The sequence below is a fragment of the Otolemur garnettii genome, unplaced genomic scaffold, assembly GCF_000181295.1.
Source record: "Otolemur garnettii isolate 467f Iridium unplaced genomic scaffold, OtoGar3 scaffold00027, whole genome shotgun sequence".
Taxonomy (NCBI): domain Eukaryota; kingdom Metazoa; phylum Chordata; class Mammalia; order Primates; family Galagidae; genus Otolemur; species Otolemur garnettii.
In genome coordinates, this window is record NW_003852422.1 from 15,874,279 (window position 1) to 15,881,407 (window position 7,129).

The window sequence follows — 7,129 nt, forward strand, 5'->3', positions numbered from 1 at the left end:
TTTTTTTTTTTTTATTATGGAAAATTTTCAAAATTTTTCTAACCAGAAGTAGAAACACCAGTATAACAAGCTTACATGTACCAAAGTTTAGCTTCTTTATCCAATTTTAAAGTGCTGCTATTCTTGGAAAACTATATATTTTCACAACTTCATCTATAAACTAAAGACATCATTCTCTGATGGCATCTAATTTCTAGAGCTATAGAAAGATAGCATATACCAGTACAAAATGATGTTTGAGTATTTTATTAACTCATTTCAGAAATGTTTAAAATTTTAAAATTGTATTTCTTCAAAGATCGTTCATTGACCATTGAAATGAGAGAATGCATGTAAAATGAACACATGGTACTGTGCATACCCACAGTAAGCATGGGGAACGCCTGACCCATGAATAAAGACCCTTCTGAGAGGCATCTTGAAAACCCTATTGAAAGGAAGTATCTAGTGGCTAAAAGAGAATAACTCAATTTGGTCAGGATGTATAGGGTCAGTATTTTAGGTCCAGTATTTTAAGGAGTCAGAGGAGAAAACACAATAAAAATCAAACAAATGTTCATAAAGTCACAGTAAACTGTAAAAGTATACTAAAGCTACATGCCTGCAGTAGAGTTGAGTTTCAGGAGCCACTTTGGAAAAAGAATGACCTTCCCTGAGATGATGTGGGCTCTGGACAAGATGGCAGTGGCTGCATGGGAACCCCTGCCTCCTCCAGTAATGAACACGCACTTCAAAGGCAGTGGAGGAAGCCCCAGCCAGTGCTGATGCTAACAAGACTGGAGTGGACTGAAATGCCTTTTGAAAGTGATCAAATGATTTCTGTGGACTGCTTAGGCAGGGAAGCAAAGCAGTTTGACATTTTCCAAACACATGGGAAATAATTAATATTTTAGAAAAACTCCAGATTACAGAGTATAATAATATGAAAAAATGTATCCTCATGCCAATTAATAGCTGTGTGAAATTGGACAAGTTACTTAAAGGTTTCCTCATGTGAAAATAGAGTTCCGTATAGTTATTCACCACCACAATAGGTAACGTATGTTCTCAGTGCTAGAGATCCAACAGATAAGGTCCCTCTTCTCATGAGACAGGCAGTAAACAAGGAAATAATAAAGGAGGTAGGTTTGGAGAGTAGTAGGTGCTCTGGACAAAATAAAATGATATGAAAGATCATGTGAATATGTGAGGAAAGACATTTCAGGCAGAGAAAATGTGAGTGCCAAGGTCCAAGGGCCTGGAGGATTTTCAAGAGGAGAAAATAAGGCCAATGTGGCTGCCACTCAGTGAGCAAGTTGGGGAGGATAGGAGAGTGGTCAGAGGGGTTAAATGATGAGGTTTGGGAGTAGGGAAGGGGTAAGTCTTCTAGAGAAGTGCAAGGGGGTTGGAGTTCTTCCTCATTATAAGAGTAAGCTTTTGGGTGGGTTTTGTGCAAGGAATGGCATGCTCTCAGGTACATGTTTGTCTGGCTGCCCAGTGAAAACAGAAGGGAGCTCAGAATAGCTGGAAGGAGACCAGTTAGAAGGCTAACTCAGTACTCCATCTAAGCAAAATAAGAAGGTGGCCTGCTCTGTGATGGAGAGTGGAGCTAAATGAACTCTTGAATAGACTGAATATGGAGGGGGGATGAGAAAGAGGAAGGATTATAATATTGACCCAATAAGGTCCCATGAACATGAAATGAGAGAATGCATGTAAAATTAACACATGGTACCTGGTTCAAGTAATGATATTGAGATGACCATGGCATTGACAATGATTAAGGCGAGTAATAGGAGAAGGAAGAGGAGGCTGTGACTCACCCTGACCCTGAGACCAAAAGCAAAGCAGCCATAAACCTTTTGAGTTGTCTTTAGGGTGGCAAAAGTGTGACAAAGTCTAGAAAGTAGGAAACCTCTATACTAAATTTGAGAATGAAGAATATTGGAACATTGAATTTTGTCAAATGCTTTTTCTACATTTTGTGAGATGATCATATGATTTTTATTAATGTGGTATATCATATTTATTGATTTATATATGTTGAACCATCCTTGTATGCCAGGTATTAATCCCACTTAATCACATTCAATGATCTGTTAAATGTGCTGTTGAATTTGGTTTGCTAGTATTTTGTTAAGGATTTTTTAATTTATGTTCCCCAGGGATATTTACCTATAATTTTCTGTTCTTCTAGTTTCCTTATCTGGCTTTAGTGTGAAGGTAATGCTGGCCTCACATGAAATGAATTTGAAAGTGTTCCTTTATCTTCAAGTTTTCAGAAGTGTTTCAGAAGGATTGGTATTAATTCTTTAAATGCTTGGTTAATGGGATTTTGTTGTTATTTTGGAGAACTTTTTGATTCCTGATTCCATCTCCTTACTTATTATTGGTCACTCAGATTTTCTATTTCTTCATGATTCAACCAACATCAAGTAGAGAGTGTATGTTTCCAGGAATTTATCCATTTCTTCTAGGTTATCCAATTTATTAGCATATAATTGTTCATGTTCATAGTAGACTTTGTGTTTCTGTGGTATAAGTGGTATCTACTCTTTCATTTGAAAACTTATTTTTTTCAGTCCCCTCTCTTTTATCCTTGGTTAGTCCAGCTAAAAATTTGTCAATTTTGTTTCTCTTTACAAAAAAATCCACTCTTAGTTTCATCAGTCTTTTCTATTGTATTATATTCTTTATTTTCTTATTTCTGTTCTAGTCTTTATTATAAAAACCCTCAACAAATTATGTATAGAAGAAACACACCTCAACATAATAAAAACCATGTATGACAACCTAACAGTTAATATATTCAGTATTTAAAAGTTGAAAGCTTTTTCCGTGTAATATGGAACCAGAAAAGAACTAGGGTGTTGAATATACCACATGGATTCAAGATAGTACTGGAAATCCTAGCCAGAGCAATTAGACAAGAAAAAGAAATAAAAAGCATCCAGGACAACTCTTTTCATCTCAGGGCAATTCCTAGAAGCATAAAAATGGACATCATCCCTATATCTTTGGATCTTCATTCCAAAGGGTCTTATACATGTTAAATAAAATTGTATGCCTTTTTAAAATAAATTAATCAGTCTCCCTATGTCAGTGACTTTCAATGAATCTTTAGGAGGTCAAGGGCTTTGATCCCTATAGATGCAACATCTGAACAAAGCCTTGAAAGGAGGTGAGGAGGTTAGTGCCAAAAAAATCTAGGAGAAGCACATTCCAGGCAGGGAAAACAGCCATTGCATAGATCCCAAGGTGTGTTCCAGGAGCAGCAAGAAGGGCCTTGTGAGTTGAAGCAAAGAAGAGAGCAGTATGAGAGGAGGTCAAGGGTGACCAGATTATGAAGCGCCTTGCCAGCAACCATTAGGACTTTAGAGAAATGTGGGACACTGCAAACATTTGGGCAAGGATTGATCACAATGATTAACATGGTCTGGTACAGCAGTCCCCAACCTCTTGCCACAAAGAATCAGAATCATGGAAGTCAAGTTTTCCACAGACAGGGAGTGGTAGAGGGGAGTGTTTTGGTCTGAGTCTTCAAGCAATTGATTTATTATGGTCTCTCTGCTGTCAAACTTCTCTACCAATGATCATCTGTGTTTGCAGCGACTCTTCAGAACTAGAATCTCCTTGAATCATCATGCATTAGATTCTCTTAAGGACTGTGCAACCTAGATCCCTCCCATGCTCAGTATATAGTATAGTTTGTGCTCCTATGGGAATCTAATGCTGCTGGATCTGACAGTGGAGCTCAGGAGGTGCTGCCAGTGATGGGGAACAGCTGTAAAATACACACAAAGTTTTGCTTACTCATTTGGGGTTCACTTCCTGTGTGCAGCCAGGTTCCTAACAGGCCGCGGACCAGTAAAGATCCATACCTGGGGGCTGGGAAGCACAGATCTAATATGTTTCAAATAAGAAGAGACAAAAGGGGGACAAGTTACCCTATAGAGATGTAATGGTGGCTTGAACCACATTGGGGAGTGTGAAAAGTCATCAGAATTTGTCCATATTTGAAGCTAGAGCTAATAAGATTTTCTGAAAGACTGGATAGGAGAAAGAGAAATGTATGGGTTTGTGGCCTGAGAAACACGAGGGATAAAAGCGATTTATATATGTGAAGAAAAAGAAGGTGGAACAGATCCAGGAGGGGAATTTCCTTGAGAAGTTCTGTTTCCAACTTGTCAGACTGGAGGTGCTCCTGCAAGCAAAGGTGTCTAACAGGTGGTTGATCACATGAGTCTGAAGAAACCATCAAGGCAGTGAGCAACAGATAGGGAGCAGAACCAGGGCTAGGCTGGGCAAGCCAGCTTTGAGAGGTCAAGGATGCAAGGAGGATACTGAGAAGGAGCAGCCAGTGAGCTAGAAAGAAAATCAGAGCTTGTAGGCAACCAGAAGCAAAAGATGTTTAGACTATTGCCTTGCTGTGTGCATGCAGGTGATCAATAAATGCTTGTAAATGGAACTGGCTCCCCAATAGCTCTCCTTCCAAAAAGAAAAAAGGAATACTGGCAATCGCTAAACCCGGGGTGGGGGTTGGGCAGAGGCTGCTGCAAAATGGTCCTCCTGGGCTTTGTGCTCTTAGCTCTCTAAGCGGATTGATGGGCTTCAAGACCATCATCCCCTCAAGATAAATGTCTTTAGTGCTTCCCCCAGACACTCTGAATTCAATTAGTTTAATTAGAAAACAAGTAAAGAGGAATTATCTTAATATAGCTTTGCTCTTGACAACTCAAAAAAATACACTTCTTTGGTAGAAATCCAAGTTTCCCTCTTTACTGACATATTCTAAAATAATAATGTAAATTTCTACTTTTTAGCAAAAAGGTGGACTTCTCTCATCCCATAGCTCATGTTTTCCTTTTAGATTTTTTATTTTTTATTTTTTAAATTTTTGATACAAGGTCTTGTTCTGTCATCCCAGGTGTCACAGTGGTGTCATCATAGCTCACTGCTACCTCAAACTCCTGGACTGTAGCAATCCTCCTGTCTCAGCCTCCCATTCAGCTTGGACTACAGATAAATGGCTAATATTTCTATTTTTAGTAGAGATGGGGTCTTGCTTTTGCTCAGGCTAGTCTTAAATTCCTGACTTCAAGTGATCCTCCTTTTACAGCCTTCCAAAGTGTTGAGATTACAGGTGTGAGCCATTGCATCTGCCCTGGTTTGAATGATAATGATTAATACTTTCTTGGTTTGGTAGACCACTTCCCTGTAGTACAGTGGTTACGGCACCAGCCACATACACCTAGGATGGCAGGTTTGAACCCAGCCCGGAGGCAGCTAAACAATAATGACAATTGCAACAAAACAAACAAACAAAAATAGCTGGTGGGTAACTGTAGTCACAGCTACTTGAGAGGCTGAGGCAAGAAACTCGCTTAAGCCCAAGAGTTTGAGGCTCCCGTGAGCCGTGAGGCCATGACACTCTACTGAGGGCCATGTAGTGAGACTCTGTCTCAAAAAAAAAGAAAAAGAAAAAAAGAAGGGATTGCCCTGAGTTTAGTGTCTGCTAATTTCTATCATGAAAATACTCCCACTACGACTGGTTTCAAGCTACTAGTGGGAAACTTCTGAACTCAGACTTGGGAAGAGAGGCTGCCCAATGGTTCTTACAAGCCAGTGGGGGCTGGTTCCAGTTCACCAATGGATAGGAATATCAAAATTCTATTGCCCAGGGAATTTTTTCCTTTATATAGAAGCTACTTGGACTTTCATCAGTTGTAAAACCAAGCTCAGGACTGAGACAACTGGGTTGGTAAATGATGGCGGCCTAACGTCATTCATTGTGATTGTACAACAATTAACTTTATCCAGAATTCATGTGCAGACTCGCCCTAACCTTAAGCATGGGGCTCCTGAGAGCGAGAGCTTGGGAGTTCAGTATGGCAATGGTAACGCTAGAGTGAAAAGACTGGGAGTCCTGGGCCTGCTGTCCTGGCCTCTAGTCCGAGCTCTAATACAAATGTTTTGTTTCACGTTGGGCAAATCACTTCTCTGGGCTCACACATTTCCACCTCTAACATGCAAAAGTGGGGGCTAGAAATGTGAGGATAGAAGAGATAATCATCAGGGTTCCCCTTCTAAATTTTTAATATACGGCCCTCTGAAGTAATAGGAAGCTAAATGGGAGACTAGTTTTAAGTGTTGTTGTTTCCCAAAATATAATTGGGAAACATTGAGAATTCCCAAGGAGGACAGACCTTTTGCTAATTGCTGAATGGTGGGTAGGGAGCTGTGGTCCCTATTCTTATGTAAAAGAAAGCCTTTCAGACAGGGTATCATTGCAGGGGAACAACAGTCCCCAATTGCCTTTAATATCATCTTGTAGTGAGATTCAGGGTTTGCTTTCCTATGCTCATCTGAGCCAGACGTCCCTACAGGAGGCCCATCTCTTCATTAGTTAATGATATTTTAACCACAATGAAGAGATGAGGTTATTATTCATTACAGTGTCTTTATGTGAACATTTGTTTCAATTTAGGCTGAAAATATTAGAGAATATTCAGATTGTGACACCACGGCACTCTACTGAGGGTGACATAGTGAGACTCTGTCTCCAAAAAAAAAAAGTATATATATATTAGATGTTTATAAATATATTGTTCATGAACTACTGAAAGTGATTTGGAACTCTGAGAACAGGAAGAATACCTTAAACGTTATGACACAACCTCGGAAAGTTGAATGTTATGCTTATTTTTTTAAGTAGATCTGTCATCATTTTCACTGACTTTATAAATTATAGACTATCCATCATACATTCCCCCTCCCATGTCACTCTGAACTGTATTATTCCTGTTTTCTTTGACTCCCACATTCTCTTGCTTTAATTTATCTGCTATTTCCCTTATAGTCTTTGGAAAACGAACAGTGCATATGTGTACACACACCACATTGGAACACATATGGAGTTTAAGGGATGCATTCCTAAATAAAACATCTGGGTTCAAATCCTGGCTCTAACTGAAACCAGCTGTGTGACCTTGGACAAGTGACTTAACCTCTCTGTGTCTCGGTTTCTTCACTTGTAATGGGGGGGATGATGATAATGTCTACCTCATGGAGATAATTGTGAAAACTAAATTACATAATTCATGTAAAGTACTCAAAAGAATATGGCATGCACCTGCTGGCATATAGTTAG